The 19,666-nt window shown below is 32.8% G+C and overlaps 1 protein-coding gene across 17 annotated transcripts in view; it reads right to left on the bottom strand.

The window, feature by feature from the left end:
• Zbtb20 (zinc finger and BTB domain containing 20) overlaps positions 1 to 19,666 on the bottom strand; it is an 809,739-nt gene that overhangs the window by 447,830 nt on the left and 342,243 nt on the right. The gene's annotated exons all lie outside the window — the stretch shown is intronic.

The raw sequence follows: 19,666 nt of genomic DNA, 5'->3' as shown, positions 1-19,666 counted from the left end.
GAAGGAGAAATGGTTGAAATGAATGGGGCTTTAAAAATCAATAGCCAAGGACATTTGGGAAGATGTAAGACATACCTGGGTACCTTATAAATGAACAAAGACTTGTCTCTAGCATTTAGTCACTGTGTTTCTGAGACTTGAATTAATCAAAGTTCCAGGTTATCAGTTACTCAGTATAAAATTTCCAATAAACACGCCTTGATTATGAACTTAGGTCTTCAAAGTGGATAGATTTATACATCTTCCTCCACATAGATAAATTACATACACAAAAATATGGAGTTCAGTTTTTCCTTTGAAGAAGTTTAATGAATTAAAAAATCTGTAATGAACAAAACTACACTTTAAATCCTGGATAAAAAATATTCTACATCAATTACTATCATGATATGTCTTGGTTACAGATTACTAAAAAATATTTCTTAATAAAATGGAATCTCCATCAAACATATGGATCACAGGCTCTCTCCAAAGGAATCTTTAAGATCATTTAATCCAATCTCTCCTTCTACAGATGAAGAAACAATATGTGAGTGTTTTAATAAAGACTACTTTGGGATTTTCATTGAGACAAAATGGCTGTTACATAAAGAAAAATGGAGAAAATGAATTAACGGTAGAAGAATGGTAAGGTAGGGAAAAAATAAAAGTGAAAGACTAGAGCACTGAGCAGAAATGCATTCTCTAATACATATCTAGGTCATTACTTGAAACTAGTTTAAATATTATAAACTTGATAACATCTATTTTTAAAATACTTCTTAGATTATAAACACAGAAATAGGCTTGCCTGTAGGAAATCACATGACTTCTAATAAAATAAACAAGTTTGTCTTTATGACATGATAATTCTCCACTCACTCTTATCCACCTCTCAGTTCCCCAGCATATACAAATTGAAAGAGAACACAAAGACCATTATAGTTTTGATCTGGAATATCCCCTAAAAGTTCATGTGTTGAAGGCTGGGTGCCCAGCACATGTGCTCTTTCTCTCTCTCTCTTTTCCTGGTTCCTTGCTATCACCAGGTAAGCAGCTGTTACTCTACCATGTGCTCAGCACCATGATGTTTTGCCTCACCTCAAGCCCATAGCTAGGAGGCCAACTGATAATGAACAGAAACTCTGAAATGGTGAGCCAAAATGAAGCTTTCCTCAAGTTGTTTTCTCAGGTATTTTGTCACAGTGACAGAAAGCTGACCAACACAATACGTATCATTTGTATGTATTTTACAAGAAAGATTATCTTATAAAAACAGAGAAAACATGATTGCTTCAAAAGTATAAAAACAAACTTTAATTTGGATACTTCCTTCTAAAGAGTATGTACACTCATTAAAAGTACAGGTTCTGGAATTAGAAACTTCAGCACTTAATCTTGACTTTGCCTAACATATAACCTTGGACAATCTTTTTTTTTTTTTTTTTTTAATCTCTGTGCTTCAGTTTCTTCACCAATAAAATCAGGATATGAGTGATTATTTAAAGATATGTTATAAAGATGAAATGATATTAACTTTATAAATCTCTTAGAACATGTACCTGTCACACAGAAATTGCTTAATAAATATTAGCTGTTATTATTAACATGTACAAATCTGTTAAATATTTTTGAGGTAAGGGTTTTCTCACTAATAAAACATGTTTAAGCATTCAGATTTTCAGTTTGTTGCCTAACAATTCATGCCAAAAGTCTATCTCAATATGACTAATATAATAGTATGAAGAAAAGTTTGTTTGTTTTGTTTAAGATGTGCTTGAGACAGAGATTATCATCCTTTTAAAAAGAATAAGCTAAAATGCTCCCCTGAGACCTGGCTTAAAGCAACTTTAAAGTTATCTTAAAAGGCAAAGGAGAAATAAGGAAGCAAGAGAGGCTTAGCAGGATGCAGGCAACTTCTTAACATAAGAGAACACTCATGGAGGAAAGTGAAGGTGGTGACTCTTCAGCAAGCAAAGGCCTAACCTAGGTGCTCTCGCAGAATCATATGCATGTCTCAAAGCAGTTAGCTTTGTTGCTAGGTAATCATTTGTTTACATGTTCTTTCTCCCCTATCATACAATGATCTACTTGGGAACAAAAATCATCCTACTCCTTTCTAGTCAATAGTTCATCAGTAAAATATTCACTGATTGAATGTCTTAACTGGTTAATTAAGGGCAGCTACAATAATGGGTAATACAAGTTGGCAATCCCCCAAAGGATTTCCATTTAAGACTTTGGCAGGCATGCCTATCCAGTGGAGAGGAGTGATGAGACAGAACTGACTGGACATTATGTTACTAGCAATGGATCCCTGAACTCTAGAATTGGGACAAATACACTAGGTGAGTATACAATATTTTTATTGGTTCTTTTTAGTTATACATAACACTAGGATGCATTTTGATATAATCATAAAAGCATGGAATATAGTTTGTTCTCTTTCAGGCCCCAGTACTTCCCCTTTCCTTTCCCTTCTCCCTCCCCCTGTTTTCTTCCCTATATTCTACTGATCATTCTACTGTTACAGATTATTTTGTTAATTAGTGTCTTCTGGATGTACATGGTAATGAGATTCACTGTGGTATATTCATATATGTACATATGACAATTAAGTCAGATTAATTCCACTGTCTTTCCCTATCTTATCCCTCCAACTTTCTCTTCATTCCCCTTTGTCTAATGCACTGCTCTTTCTTCTATCCTTTTATTTGTATCCTCCTTATTTTATATTAGCTTACATATATAAGAGAAAACAGTCAATCTTTGGCTTTGGGGGACTGGCTTATTTTACTTAGCATGATAGTCTCCATCAAAAACCACCAGTTCACTGGCAAACGTCATATAAAGTCATTCTTCTTTATGCCTAAGTAATATTCCATTGTGTATGTATATACACCACATTTTCTGTATCTATTCATTTGTTGAAGGACACCTAACTTGGCTCTATAGCTTGACTATCATGAATTGTGTTGCTATAAACATTAATGTGGCTGTATCACTGTAGGATGATGATTTTAAAACCTTTGCACATGTATCAAGGAGTGGGATATAGCTGGGTCATATGGTTTGGGGGATCTCTATACTGCTTTTTAGAGTGGTTGCACTAATTTTCAGTCCTACCAACAATGTATGAATATACCTTTTTCCCCACATCCTTGCCAATATTTATTGTCACTTGTGTTCTTGATAATTGCCATTCTGACTGGAGTGAGATGAAATCTCAATGAACTTTTAGTTTGTATTTCTCTAATTGCTAGAGATGTTGAATATTTCTTCATATATTTTTTGACCATTTGTTTATTTTTTTGAGAAGTATATGTTTTAGTTACTTCTTCCTATTTATTGACCAGATTTTTCTTTTGATGTTAAATTTTTTGAGTTCTTGGAGCATTAAATATTTTTGAAGTTTAAACAAGTATTAGTTGTTTTCTTTAACATAATAATTTTCTATTAAGAAATTAATCAATATTTGAGAATTTAGCACTTTATAAGACAGAGGAACCAAGTTCAATTTGGAATGCAAATGTAAGACTGATAAACCATGGAAAAAAATCTGAAAGTAAATTCAATAAAGAGTCTTAGATAATATATTATGAGCAAGCAGAGAAAAAGCAATTACTTATATCTGGGGAATAAAGGTAATTTTAGTGTAGGGGGTAATATTTAAACAAGGATCTTGATGCAAATACTTAATCTCTATGAAAATAGAACATTATGCCCTTAATTTGGAAACTGACTGATATGCTAAGTGCAAATATCTATAAGTGGATGACATAAGCATCAAAGGCATGACCATTCTGATATATTTGAAAAGTTAGTTATTAGCTGATGCATGTTACTGTAATGACAATCAGTTTGGTAAATAAAATAATAATGTGCTTACAAACTTATATGTTTATGAATAATTATTCATCTATTAATTCTTTCAACTTAAGGTAAGGACCTACTGCATATCAGATTTTGAACTGTGATGAGTGCATTGGATACCTAGGTGATGAAGACAGAATAAGCCCACTACCCAAGAAGTAGATTCAGACAATAAGTTAATGATAAATGCAGTGTGATACATACAATGTCAACTGAAGTATTGGATGCTATGGTAATACATAATTGTGACCTATTTATCCTTAAATTCGTTGCAAAAATAAGGCAGAAACAAATTTCGACAAATACAGAAAGCTAGTGGTTTTTATTGACCTTGAATTTCTTCTGATTTGGTTTTGTTTATCTACAAAGTAGCCTGTCACATATGAGTCTGTCTTATACTATTTCCTATTTAAAATTTTGCCTTTTGAACTACCTATTTAATTATGGATGCATCAGGCACAAATAAATTTAAGTTCTTAATTTCTTTAAAACTAAACATGGCATCATTTTCCCCTAACCCAGGATTTCTTTTTCTGTTAAAATAAATCTTTTATTTTACATAATAGAAAGCTCAGGAAGATGATGGTGAGGATATGAGCAGGAAAAAAAAAGTTCTCTTTTGTGAGATTAGATCTACAGGACTGAGAAGAGTAAAATCTTGTTTGGACCAGTAAATTGAGCAAACACAACATGGGAGTCAGAGAGGAAGCGATTACAGGCAACACCAATTCTTATCATTTTATAAGTGAAGGTTAGAGTTGGTCTTTTCACTGTGATTATTCTTTAAATCCAAGCTATAACCTCTAGCCTTAACAAACACTTTCCTAGAAATTGTCAGCCACACAGTGGGTCTTCTTGAGACCCAGTGAGAAACCAAAACTTTGGATTTATTAAAGCAAAAGACATGCTGTGTTCCTTTATTTCAACTCTTTAGGATAAAGAGGTGAATAAAACTGCATTTTTTTTTCTTGACATGAAAAAATACAGATAACTAGAACTGCCACAGACCAAAGGACTAATCGGGTAAAATATTAAATGATGATATATAGGACATTTATCTCACTGGATTTCACCTAGTGCAGCAAGATGATTTTGTAGTCTCAGTACTAGATAAAGATTACCAATAAATTGGACAAATAATTTCATTTCTTAATCATTACAAGTAGTTTTAAATATGGTAGACATGGCCTCAGGATAGGCAGGACTACAGAATTGGAGGGTTTTAACTCAGGGCAGATATGGAGGTGGGACTGTTATTTAAGTGCTATGTTTCAGTTTTCCCATTGATATTATAAATTATGTATGCATTTTAGGAGTGTATAATTTCTTTGTATTAGCTTGCAGAGCTATTATACAGAAATATGAACAAACTATGGTACAAAAATGAGAATGTTGGGCTGAGGATATAGCTCAGTTGGTAGATTGCTTGTCTCATATGCACAAGGCCCTGGGTTCAATCACCAGCACCACAAAAAAAAAAAAAAAAAAAAAAAAAAAAAAAGAATGTGGATAAATGCCAATTTTTCCTCAGATTTTAAATGAGATAACCTTACTTCTAATACAAAATAAAATGAGAGACCGGCTCAGATATGGATCTTCATTCCTTCTTTTTAGCATATTCTATGAATTGAACATGTTGACACAATTATAATAATAACTGACAATTACTAGAACACTACTCATGTGCAAAGCACATTTCATGTATGTTATCTCATTTCATATATGTTATCTCATTTAATGCTCACAAGAATACTATAATTTAAGTAAGGATAAGGAAAATAGAGGTTAATTTACTTGTTCAAGGTCATCAGGGTAGTAATAGTTATGTTTCAAATCAGAGCCCATACAACATTAGAAGATTGTGATCCAAAGAGAGGAAAGGAATATAGTCAACACCTTGGGAATATCATTTCCTGGACTTCAGATTCTTCATCTAGAATAGGTATTAGTAAACTTTTTCTATAAAAGTCAAGTTCATAAATATTTTAAGCTTTGTGGTCAAGAGAGAAAAATCAGAATGTTATGCTATGTATATATTTATATAACAATAAAGAAGAAATTACACAAAATTTGTATGAACAAATTTTGAAATATAATAACAAGAACATTTTTGGAATACAGGTCTACTAATAATAGGACAATGTTCTTTTCCAGAGACAATATTTTGTAAACTGAAATTCGAAGACAGTGTCCCTGTTATAAAATCAAATGAAATGTTCACCTATAAAAACCATATTTAGCTCACAGGCTTAACCAACAGCAGGATGGCTTTGTCTTAAGAGCCATCGTTTACCAACCCATGGTACACTGATGTCTGAGAACTCTCCCAACTTCAAGATTTTATGGTATTGTCTTACTTTATAAGCATAATAATTTTGATTTTTCAATGTCTTCAGTATATTTGGGTTAAAAATAAATCCATAAACCCCATACTCCATAAGTCCTAATAATTAAAGGAATGGATGAATGTAATTGTAGCATCAAATATTTATATTCATCTTGCAAATTTTTTTATTTTCTTAGGATAATTTAGATTTTACTGCACTTCTGCAGGCACCTTTGAATGTCATCACAGAGGAATGATTTCTGTTGAAAAGACATTTATGGATGGTATGTCAGAGGCAGGGAGGAAATTGGAATGGCCTTAAAGTGAAATAAGGCAAGAGTCTATATAACACACAGTCTCCCTACTGAAGGAAATATTTATTTGACTTAATTTTACATTCTATCCTAATATTTGTACCTTAAACTTAAATAGTGTATACTCACATTTCACATAAACTGGTGAATTTGCAAACCAGGGCTTTTAAATTACTTTATCATTATTGTTGTTGTTCTTGAAATTCCTATGGTTAGTTATGAGAGTTTTGCAAGTAGCTCCTTAATTCACTAAAAATTTTCATAGTATGTGGTGAAAACAGGTGGCTTTCAGCATACATAATTTTTTTTCTACACATACAAAAACAAGTAATTTTTTTGTTCTTACTTAAATATCAAGAAATTATTTGTATACATTCATATGTACCTAACTGCCTACTTTTAAAAATATGAAAAAGTTCATCTGATTAAATTTTTTTTTTTAGTTTTTGATGAACCTTTATTGTATTTATTTATATGTGGTGCTGAGAATCAAACCCAGTGCCTCACATATGCAAGGCCAGAGGTCTACCACTGAGCTACAAACCCAGCCCATCATCTGTGAAATTTGACATCAAATATCACATGTTTTATCTATTATGTGAGGAAGAATTGAACACTTGTGTAAATTAAAGCAATAGAAAATACACTAAGATCTATAAAATAATGTCATTACACAGATTCCTTGATGGTCCTAAATTAGGTTGATCCTAGTAAAATTGTTAAGTAGGCATAATTGTTTTCCAAAAGTCTTACTTTCTCCAAATTATATTTTATACTGTCCCCAAATAATAGATTTTATTTTCCAAGTTAAGAGCAAATCAACATTTTAAATTTTGGCAAGGGATTTGCAGTGCTACATTTTTAAAATTGAAAAATGCTAAAAAGTTGTTGAACATCACTAATCATCAGAAAAATGAAAATCAACAACCCAATGAGATATCACTTCATACTAGGATGGCTATGATCAAAAAGACAAGGGAGGAAGCTGGGATTGTGGCTCAGTGGGAAAGCGCTTGCTTAGCATGTGGGAGGCACTGGATTCAATTCTCAGCACCACATAGAAATAAATTAATAAACAAAAGATCCATTGACAACTAAAAAAAATAAAACAAAAATGAAAAAAGTGGGGATAAAAGTGTTGGTGAGGGTGTGGAGAAAAGGGAGCCCTGTACACCACTGGAAGGAACGTACATTGGTGCACCTACTATGGAAGACAGCATGAAATTCAGAATAGAGCTACTATGTGATCCAGCAATCCCATTTCTGAGCTTACATCCACAGGAAATAAAATCAGTATGTTGAACATACAACTACCACATTCACCACACCCATATACAGAAAAATGGAAAACAGCCTGAGAGTCCTTGAATAAATAAAAAAAGTAAGATAGAGATCTCATATTTTATGTGCACATGTGTGTGTATATATATATATATATATATATTCATATGATTATATATATAATCATATATACATAATTATATATAATAGAATATATCATGGCATTTGTATAATGGGATGTATTATATACATACACACACACATATATACATATGTGTGTGCATATACATGTATGTATGTATTTAAAATGGAATATCATTCAGCCAAAAGAAGGAAATCCTGATGTGTGTGATAACATAAATGAACCTAGAAAACATTGTGCTAGAGTAAGACAAATATTATATAGCATTCCACTTATATGTGGCATCTAAAAATGTCAAATTTATAGAAGCATGGAGTAGAATGTGGTTGCCTGGGACTGGGAGCAGGACATAGACTGTTGATTCTGGGCTCTAATATACAACGTGGTGTCTATAGCTAATAGTAGTGGGTTGTATATTTGAAGTTTGCTAAAAGAATAGATTTTGAATATTCTCACCACATACAACACACAATACAAAAGGTAACTACAGGGTATTATGGATGTTTTAATCAACTTGATTTTGACAACAAATTCACATATACCAAACAATCACATTGTACATCTTAAAATATATAATTTTATTTGTCAGTTATACCTCAACAAAGCCAGAAAAAAACCCTTAAACAAAACAAGTTAAAAAGGAAAATAAAATAAATCACAAACAACCCATCTCTTAAAAATAAAATTTAAGGAGAAGGGAAAGATCTTCCCTGTGTCTCTTCAATCTTCTGTCACTACCTAAGACAACCACTGTCAACAATTTGGAATGCAGTGGTGCTAGTCCTTGTAGATCGTGTTTCACTCTGTATCAATGTAAGATAAGACAATTATCTACAACTTCCTACAGTAACTTAAAATATATTATGAAATTCTTTTCAGACTTGTTACTGTATATGGATCATTTTCATTATTTGTGGTAGCTAGATACAGTGTAATACAGCAATGTATTAAACCATTTGTTTCTTGGTAGAAATCTATAATGCTTTAAAAATTTTGTTACTATGAATAAAGCTGCAATAAAAATTGTTGTAATACATGTGTACATATTTCTTATGGGATGATTTAGCATACATTCCTTTATTTGAAAGGCAAATTCTTTAAATATTTAAAACACTAAGTAGTTTTGTTAATAAAATAATTAACATTATTGAGCACCTAACATTCTAGGCAATGTGTAGGCCCTTTAATTATAGTATTCAATACTATATATAGTTGTTATATGTAGAAATTCTGATTGTACAATTATGAAGCACCTTAGTTGTCACACTTTGACAAATGTAGAATCATTCATTGAAAGTTTCTGACTAGGGGAATGGTCCATCTTTCCCATCTGAGTAAATCATTCCTAGAGAGGAAGAAAGAAGATGATCTATCTTTCCACAATGAACACATTGAATAATATCTAGAAGACTTGGGACCAGACAATGGAGGGCAATGTTTGCATTGGGCTAACATCAGAGCAGCTTAAGACAGAGCCACCTTCTTCTGTGTCCAAAACTGAAACAAAGGGGGCAACCTAAGCAGGAGATTAACATCTCCATTCAAGTTTTACCTATTAGACAGAAAATGGCAACCTGTTCAGAACAAGAGAAGATTAAGGACATGCTTTCCCACTCTATTGTTTCAAGTGGCCTCAAGTCAGTGTAACTATTAAATAAAAGGAGGTATAGATAGGAAATTCACAGAGCCAGTTAAAAAACAAACCCAGAGTTTTTAGGCCTTAAAACTATGTCTAGCTTAGAATTTTGGCTATGGTTACTTATATATAGTAGTGACCTGAAACAAACAGACCAGAAGACAGCCATTAAATAACTAAATTGTCAGAGATATAAGAATGAGACAAAAATGAGAGAGAATACTAAGGGTAGGGCTCTTCCAGTGTGATGGTGCTAATCACACATAGAGAGAGTACAGAATCCAGATCTCTTATTAAATTTAAGATGCCCAGAGGACATCCAATAGACAACAAGAAAATTGTTGCATTTCTAAGTCTGGATTCAGGCAATAAGTTAAGGTAGAATCTGTGATAAAAACCTAGGAGTCAACAGAGTAAAATGATAATCTATTGAGGAGCACATGTACAAAATTCAATAGAACAGAGAAGGAGGAACTAATAAAAAGAGATTGACAAGTCAGTAAAGTAGGAGGAAAACTAGGTGATCACTGAAGTCAAGAGGTGATGTTTTCACAAGAAAAGGCAGTAGATATGATGTGCTTCTGAGAGGTTGTGTAAGATGAAAATAGGCCTCTATGTCAGGGTATAGTCAAAGTTCTGTGGCAAGGAAGGATAATGTAAATTTTTAAATTGTAAGGAATTGTAGAGATTATCTAGACCAATTTTCTAATTTTATGGAGATGAAAACAAATATAGAAAACAATAACTTTCTTGAGCTCTAATGCAAAATGGCTGAAATGGGGCTGTGTCACAGGTCTAACACCTAGGACAGGGTTTTCTTCTGGAAAAGAATGAATGTTCACTGCCACATATTTATTTTCATTGGGTCAAAAAGTCATTTCAAAGTAGAGACCATTCAACACCTAATGTGCTAATTTCAAAGAATTTTCTTTCAACTACCATAAGTTCAATATAAATAGCTTCAACATTAGAAACACATAGAGAACTATCATTTGATATTTTGTAAATTGTGTTGTATTGTGTATTTTTCACTTAACTTGCAGAGCTACTACATGCGTTCAACAAACATGTATTGAATAAATACATTAATTCTCTTATACCTGTTATTTAGCATTCATATAGGTATATATACCACCATAAGTTACATTAGAAGGTAGACATAGATGATGATTTTAGGTCTTCAAGAAAAAAAAAAACATAAAAGATGAAAAACTAAAATAGCAATTCTGAGAAGGTTGGGGTGGGCAGGGCAGGGGGAAGCAATAGCATTAGAAAAACAAAAATGAATCCCATTTTTCTCCCCTGAGGAAAAAAAAAACATAGGAGTAGAAGAACTCTAAAAATGGGAGTCAGGTAAGATTATAGTCTCATAACCACATTATTTTCTATAGATTAAAATAATTTTAAAAAGTTTTCATTACATACCTATTACAATGACTAAAATAAAAATACTGACAATACCAAGTGATGACAAGGATATGGAACAACTGGCAGTCTTACATTGGTGGTAGGTAGGATGAAAAAAGGTACAGCCACTCATCAAAGTAGTTGGGCAATATAAAGTTATACATACAGTACCTGACCCTTGGGTATTTATTTACCGAGAGAAATAAAAGCATTTTTACACAAATAAATAAACAAATGTTTAAATTATTTCTATTCATAATTGCTCAAAACTGAAGAAAAAAACCCCAAATGTCTTTCAATGGGTGAATATATAGACTGTGGTATATTTGTTTATATATAGTCTGTGATATATATATATATATATATCTGTCTCTTATACACATCTNTATATATATATATATTTGTTTCCTTGTATATCTAAACAAGGAAATGCTACTCAGCAATAATAAGGAAACAAATCATTGATACATATAACAACATGGATACATCTTAAAAGCATCACACTGTAAATAAGCCAGTCTCAAAAGGCTACATATTATAAGACTCCATGTTTAATGACCATTTTCATAAGGAAAAAACCATAGTGATAAAGAAGAAACCAGGTGTTTCCTGGGTTCATGGTATGAGGAGGGATAAAGAGAGAGAACATGGGTTCTTTGGGATGAAGGATCTGTTTTGTTACCCGATAGTGGTAGTGGTTGTTATGTGGATCTGTACATGTGTTGAAATCCATAGAACTGTATACCAATACATTTTTAAAAGTCAATAGAAATATTAGAAAAAAGGAATCAACTGATTACATATTGAATTACTGGAAAACAAATATATATGTTTCATATATGTATATATTTATATACATGTGCATACACACACACACACACACACACACACACATACTGTTTTAGTCTGCTTTTCATTGTGGTGACCCAAACAAAATACCTGACCAGAACAACTTGGAGAAGGAAAAGCATGTTCTGGGGTTACAGCTTCAGAGTCTTATTTAGTTCATGGTCATCCAATCCAACACTCTGGACTGAAGTGAGGCAGGACATCGTTGCAGAAGGGCATGGAAGAGAAAAGAAGCTCATCTCATGGTGGTTAGGAAGCAGAGAAAAGGGCAGGAGGCAAGAGTCCACAAGGAAGATGTACCCTTGCAGGGCACACCCCCCGTGACCTATCTCCTCCATCTACACCCTACTTGCCTACGGTTACCACACCACACAGGTAGCTCATTCTAACTATTATGGACTGGTTAGGTTATAGCTCTTATAATCAAATCATTTTGCCTCTGATAATTCCTACATTAACACAGGAGCTTTTGGGGGACTGGTTATATCCAAACCACAACAGGCTTATTTGTCCATAGATGGACATTTGGGCTTCTTCCACCTTTTGGTTTTCAACTGTACATTCCTTTTGACATTGTTGTCAGCCTCGTTCTGCCCCAACTACTAGTCAGATTCAAGGCATATTTTGATACCCTTGAGAAAATTTCATTTAGGAGGATATTTCATTTACAATAGTTAAGTTTAAAGAGTACTTTTTAAGTTTGGTCAGCTGCACATAGAATCTGATTACTTTGTAATAACAATTCTATATTTATCAAATCACCTCTTCATATGTTGTCATTAATGTGTGTGCTTGCATGTGTGTGTCAAATGAGTGTCTGTCTGTGAGATGATATATAGAAACATATTGGATATAAGGTTAAAGCCTTATTATTATCTGGTTAGGAAGTCAGTCATTACCCCAAAACACGGTTTTCCAATACGAAACAACAAGTTAAATTTTAAATAACTGAATTAAAAAGTTTGAGGTTTAAATAAGAATTTAGTTCCCATATGGATCTACCATGAATTTTGACTCTACCACCCTTGATGAATTAAAGCAGACTATGTGGATGAGGCCAATGCAATGATATTTTTTTAAAAAGATATTTATAGATGATTTTATTGTATCTATAATAAAATTAGGGGAGATCCTGAATTAGGGGATGCTAAGAGTAAACAAATGAAGGTAATTTAAAAAGGTAGTTACGGCCTGGGGCATTAGAGAAGAGAAGAGAAATTTAGAATGATAGATGGCAGAACCACCAAAACCAGAAGAAATTAAGATCTTTTTAGAGTTAGGAGCAGAAAGTTATCAATTATATGGATTATTAACACCTAGAGTCTAAAGAGCTGCTATAGAATATAAACTAGAATATAAACCATAGAAATGGTTAAGGAAGTCAGGTGAGAATAAGATGAAGAGGTAATCTTATAGGTGCAGATTATAGAGTCCTGAGAATATGAAATTTCTTGATTTATGTATTTTTATTCAAGTTAAACACTTGTATTAACTGAAGTTTTAAGTGCAATATGAAGTTATTATTTAAGAAAGCATTTATTTCATATATATATAAAAGTATGATTGGCTACTCCTACCTGAAATGACAATAGTTCTGTTTGTGCTATCCTAATCTACCACCAGTAAATCGACAATGAACAATTTACCCTAAAACTTCCTTCCTCCAATTACTCAACTAGAAATGATGGGCTACTTGAGCATAAAAATGCCCAAAACATTGCACCATAATAGCAGTATATAAGGAAAAAAAAGAAATTCAGCAAGAACATCATATCACATCACTCAAATGTCAGGTGAAATCTCTTCATTACCTATTTAAAAGAGATTCCACTAAAGTTAATTCACTGATTCAAAAGAAGAATGGGGAAAGACATCCCAAGAGATCATTTCTTTCATTTTTCTCTTTTTATTTATTTGTCTTTTCCTTTCCCTTCCCTTCCTTTGTCTTGCCTCCTCCTCCTGCCTCCTCCCCAGACATTATTGAAAATACAAAAAGAATGGAGCAGAAATTGGCAATAACTATATATATAAACACTATTAATATTTTATGTAAGTTTTATCTTATTTGTTCACTTTATATTATGCTAGCATTTTCTCATCTCATTAATATATCTTCATAAACATTCTTTATTGTTCCAATCACACCCCACTGTTTGACATCTTTCTAGCTTAAGTTTCAGTTCTTGCCAAACTATTGGGGCACAGATAGGAGTCACTAATATAAACAAGGATGTGCTCTTTCCTGCACAAGTCCCATAATCTGAAGACACAGGGCAGAGAGAGACAGGGACCTCCACCTTTGGCAAGCTTGTCTGGATCAGACACTTACTGACTTCTTCAGCTCCTTGGAGTTAAGAACATCATGTAATTATGATATATTCTAAAGAGTGTCCCACAACTGTAAATGGTTTCCTCTGAGTCAGCACTTTCTCAGTGGAAGGAGATGATAGCTAGCTGGCTGGCTATAAGTGACAAGCCTACCTGCCCACCCAGGGAAGAAATCCTGAGGAACGAGGGAAGACTTGTGAAATGTAAGGAAAGAGTTGAGGTGTCAAAATGGGTTTTCCTTTTTCTATCTTTTATTTTTAACTTGGAAGGAGAGATGCTTTTTCTCTCTTTCCTCCCCCTTCCTCCATCTTTCTCTCTCTTTTCTTAAAGACCTGTTCATAACTGGCTGCAACATGGAAAAAAGTATATGTGTTTATTATTGCTTATGGTTATTATATAATTTTGCTGTGTTTTAATTTCTCTGTCTTCTACTCTATAAATGTCAGGTCATTGTCAAGATTACTCTGTGATGGATCTAGAATGTGTCAACTCTGTAGTCCCTCAAACTCTATGGGCTTCTCTTGCCACTCTGGTTTGGATGTTCTGCGTATTTCCTTGCCTCAAGTCTACTTGAATAGGGGACATTTGATGATTGTTTTTAACTTAAGGCTCTAGGTCTGCCCCTTCAGTTACATAAACTCTTGTGAATCTTCTACTGGGAATATAGTCCTCCTGAAATGCAGTCTTTCAGAAATGTTCCATTTTTATTTTTCTCACTTTTTTAAGTGAATGAGAGAAGAAATCAGAAAATCTTTTGATTTACAACAGAAAGGAAGGTGAAAAAAACACTGATCCATCAAAGAGATTGGAAGCAAACAGAAAAATTAACTGACCCGTGCTGCAAAGGGTTAGTGGGAACTCTTAGATAGGAGGGTGAGAAAAAGATAGGAGAAATATTCCTGGTAGTTATAACTGAGAGATAATTTTTTGGTTAAGAAAGACGACAAAAAAAATAAAGAATTTTGAAAAAGTTTTCTTGTACATTGTACAGGTTGTATCCAGAGAAACTATAGTAGTCAACTTACTTTTAATTACTTTTGATTGTTGTACACATATGTTTATACACCCATCCATACATATTCTATATTTTGTTCACAAGAAAGCTAGCATCAGCCTAGAGCTCAGGAAATATCTGTTGAATAAATGAATCAATCTAGAGTATGTACTGTTACTTTGCATTAAGGAAGTGAGGTAATACAAATTAAACTAAAACTTCTATGTGCTGATTATTGTTCTTAGCTTATTTTCCCAATAAATAAATTTAATATATGTATTTATTCATATTTAAATGTCCTTAGTAATAAATGTTCATTGCAACTAGTAAAATAATAAGTATTATATGAAGAAAAATTTCATAATTTTGCATAAATCCTTTCACTTTCCAATCCTATAGGAAGACCAAGGTAAAGAACATGGCATGGATTTTTGTAAGCTTTCTTCATATTTATATGATCATGTAAGACATATTTATTCATAAATATTTGTTATGATGAAAATTTGCTCTTTTCATTTAATAAATTATGATCATTCTTCCAGATCAATAGCTATACATATAATTCATTCTTCTTCTAATCTTTGTATAATCTTTAAAAATATGCAGGTTGTCAAATTTATGAAATCAGTAATTTTACATGTTTTAGCTAAAATTTTATTAAAATTTTACAAAATTTTTACATAGGATACTTAGCAAGCACTTACTAAGTGAATATGAGAAAAAAATTGGGATAGGACCCCTAAAGAAAGTCACTGTCTAATATAGGAGATACAACAGTTAATACTTTCAAAATTTTGAGATAATCCCCTCAGAGAATTTATAGTAACAAATGCTTTAAAAATTGATCTTTAAAAGAAGTAATGTATCACTAGCAACTCACTCTTAGTCATTGTTTTTAATGTGTGAACAGTCCCTCTTAGCAACTCACAAACAAACTAATTTTAAACCATTAAGAGCTCTGATAAAGTAAGTATCTTATTCCTGAAACTTCAAAATGATTTATTCTTCTACTAATACTTGTACGGTAATACATGGTATGTGCAAACTGTCTGTATTACATGGAACTCTAAGTACTTCATATATGCAATTTGCATAATATGTCTGTACAATGGGAGAAAGTGTCCTCTAACAATACAGAAAATGACCTTAAGAAAAAACTGTTTGCCAATAACTGAGTCAAGTGTTCAGAGAAGTGTCAGCACTATACTTTTTCTCCTTTCCATTACACTTGCTACCTCTCTAGTGGTTACTACATTGACAATGTAAATAATATATCATTAATAAGTGAGTCCCATAAACTTGATAGAGTCTGTTATTATTCAAAAATAAGAATTTTTTGCACACACTATTTTTTCCTAGCCCCTTAAAGACTTTGTGAATAAAACTTCACAAGATTTCTAGGGAAGATGAATCTAAGTCAACTTCCTGAGCAGCCAGCATGTCTAGTTAGGTCCTTTGCACTTTCCAGTGCTACAGGAGACCAAGACAGATGTAGGGTTAAATGTGTAACACAGGATCATAGTTGTTCCCAACAACTCTAATTTACAGAGTAAACAGAATGTTGAAAGTAACATGGCAACAATAACAATGCTATACAGGTACTGGTTATTTAATAAAATCCTACAATGTTCAAATTATATAAACCACAATTCAGCAAAACTGTGGCAAAGTTAGGGACTTTTATATGGATAAGTTAGTACATCTGCAAAAGTAAAAGATCTTGGCAAAAATCTAAACCTAATAGTAACTTTCTTGTATAAATCAATTTGTTTGCCTTTATCTTTGAAGGCAAATTATCTACAAGAGCTTCAGAACTCTGAGAATTTGATACCCAAGAGAATACTGATCTTTCATTCTGTGTTCAGTGTCTCACATGCCCTGGCAGAATCTGATCTCAACATGGCCCCTTCTTTCTTTCTGTTGTCTCAGAATGGTAGGCTTTCAAGTTGCCTTTTGGGATACTGAAGGGGTGCCTTGAGAGCCAATGCACAGCAACCTGAAGTGTAAAGCTCTATTGTTCTTTCAAAATGTGAGCTTAATTCCTTGGAAATTTACTGTATCAAAGAGTCACAATGCTCCTTCCTAATTGTTTCTCATCAGTCTTGAAGAGATTAGATAAACTTCCTCCCTCTCACAAAAAAAAAAAAAAAACTTTTTTTTTAATTCAAAATTCCTTTGAGAACAAAACATTGAACCAGAATAGGATTTTTAACAAAATACTATAAAATTGTTAAATTTTTTTTTCCTCCTGAGGAGACTCAATTCAAAAGATCTATTAATGCATTTTCTGATTTAGGGTTACTGGCAACATACTGCAAGAGCAAGACTGAGCCAAAGAACAAAGTCCCCTCTGCCAAGCAGAAGGAATAATTTCAACTTATTTTAGAAGATTTGAATGGACTGCTAAAGGCTTTCACAGACATACTTGAAAGTCAAGCTCAAGAAGAGGGGGTAAGAGGTGGGGAGGACAACAACTTCAGAACCCTGACAGGTAGAGTTGTTTCTAATTATAATAAAACTGGTATACATACTGATGTCCCCCTACGTCCCATTCCCAGATGCAGCTAATTATTCTACAGCGACAATTGGTTTCAGAATAGTTGTTTAAGTGTGTCAATGATAGAAAATGGCCTCCTCAGAAATGGGGGTGTTTATATGCTCTGATGCTAAACTGATACATGGAAGGAAATTCAAGATCATGTTTGCAGTAGGGCCTGATATCAGCAAGAAGGGTGTGTGTGTGTATGTGTGTCCTGTTACCAAGGATTTTATTGACTTCTAATGTAGTCTTCAGTGGTCACTGGAAAACAACACTAGTGACTTGTCAATGTGTTTGGATTTTCCAAGTTTTACATTTTTATAGAAGCAATAAGATCAATAAACTTAAGGCAAAATTTTACCTCTGGTCCTGTTATAAGGCTTCAAGTAAGTTAGTCTCAAGAAGGAAAACATAAACCAAATCTCAATTTTAAAACATGCAAATTATTCCTTCTTATAGTCTAATAGATACAATTACTTTATTTCTCAATTACTTTTTGAAGGTGTTTTTAAGTGTGATCTACATTACTTTCTGGGACCATTACATTTGATATGATTAGGGTCTTGTCTAGCACAGACATTGTGAGTCAAGATAAGGCATAGACTGGATTTGGACACTCTTGCTAGTTCCTAACTTCTCAAAGTGACATATAAAGGACATTACATTTATTTCCAGAGAAAACATAATTCAATTGTAAAAGTAATCTCTCAACACAGTCTCTTTTTTCTTAGGAAGTTCATAAATGTATGTATTACAATTCTTCTTTGCCAGTTTAAGAGCAAGATGTGTGGACCATAGAAAACTGTGTCAAAAAGCAGAGCAGACTTGGTGGTAGGTGGATCAGTGGACAGAACACTTGAGAACAGACAATGTTCGGATGCTAGAATTGGCTTTTATTAAGATTTAATTTAATTTAATCCCACTGAGCCTCAAATTCTGAAACTATAAGCTAAGCATCATAATTTTTATCCTTATAATTTTATAAAAATTAAATGTAAAGAGACTTAGGCAGGGAAGGCACCTGCTAAATATAAATTTTTTTCTTACTTTCCTGAATTTTTTTCCAGTTATGTAGACATTTGGGATATTAAAGAACTAATCACCTGCATGATTCCATTGGTAAGAAGATAACAAAATGAAACAGATAAAAACGTCAAGCAGGATATGGCCTGGGAGTTAAAATGTTTGGTCTGGTAGCAACATAAACTCAATTTGTGATCTTGGATGCTACTTAAACTTTCTAGGGTTCAGTTTTTTTCACAATAAAATGGAAATGATTCCTACACTGCTGAGCAGTTGCTGAGTGTGGGTAGCAAGGATTAGAGACAACTTTTATAAAGCATCTGGTACATTAAGTAAACAGATTGTGAGTAATATATATTGTTTAGATATTTTTTTATTAATTAAAGCTTGTATGCAGACTTCTCTTCTGTACTTAATACTCTTTTTCCCACCCAAAACATTCAAAGGGTTATGGTTGGGACTTTGATCACCAATTAAGTGATCTGGCTTTATAATTTGGCTGAGACTGGAGTTATAGTCTTAGCCTTGCCATTTGGGATATTAATTATTTAATTGTATGACTATATAGTTAACTGTTTAATGATATGACTTGAATGTGAAATCTAGGCCAAATTTTGTTCACTTGAAAAATAAGCAGGTTTGAATATGTAATTTCTAAGAGTCTCTGCTCTTATAAAATTGTGATTCTAGTGTCTTTTTACTGAGGTACAGCGGATAAATTCTCATATCCTTAGAGCTTAAACTACTACTCTATGATTTAATTTTCACATTTCCTTTATTCTATTTCTTCTTTAATTGCAAAAGGGGATAATTTTCATCACTTTGCAAACAAACCAATATCTACATTCTGATGTAGTGGCATTTTGGGATATTAATGCATCATACTTTAAAACAGTCTAGATTATACGTCAATCCAGAAATTCAGTAATATTGTATCTTGTAAAAATGAGAATATTAATGATTAATGATAAAGCT

This window comes from Marmota marmota, unplaced genomic scaffold (genome assembly GCF_001458135.2).
Source record: "Marmota marmota marmota unplaced genomic scaffold, marMar, whole genome shotgun sequence".
Classification (NCBI taxonomy): Eukaryota; Metazoa; Chordata; class Mammalia; order Rodentia; family Sciuridae; genus Marmota; species Marmota marmota.
The sequence above is the reverse complement of the archived record's forward strand: the minus strand, read 5'-3'. Positions and strand labels throughout refer to the sequence as shown.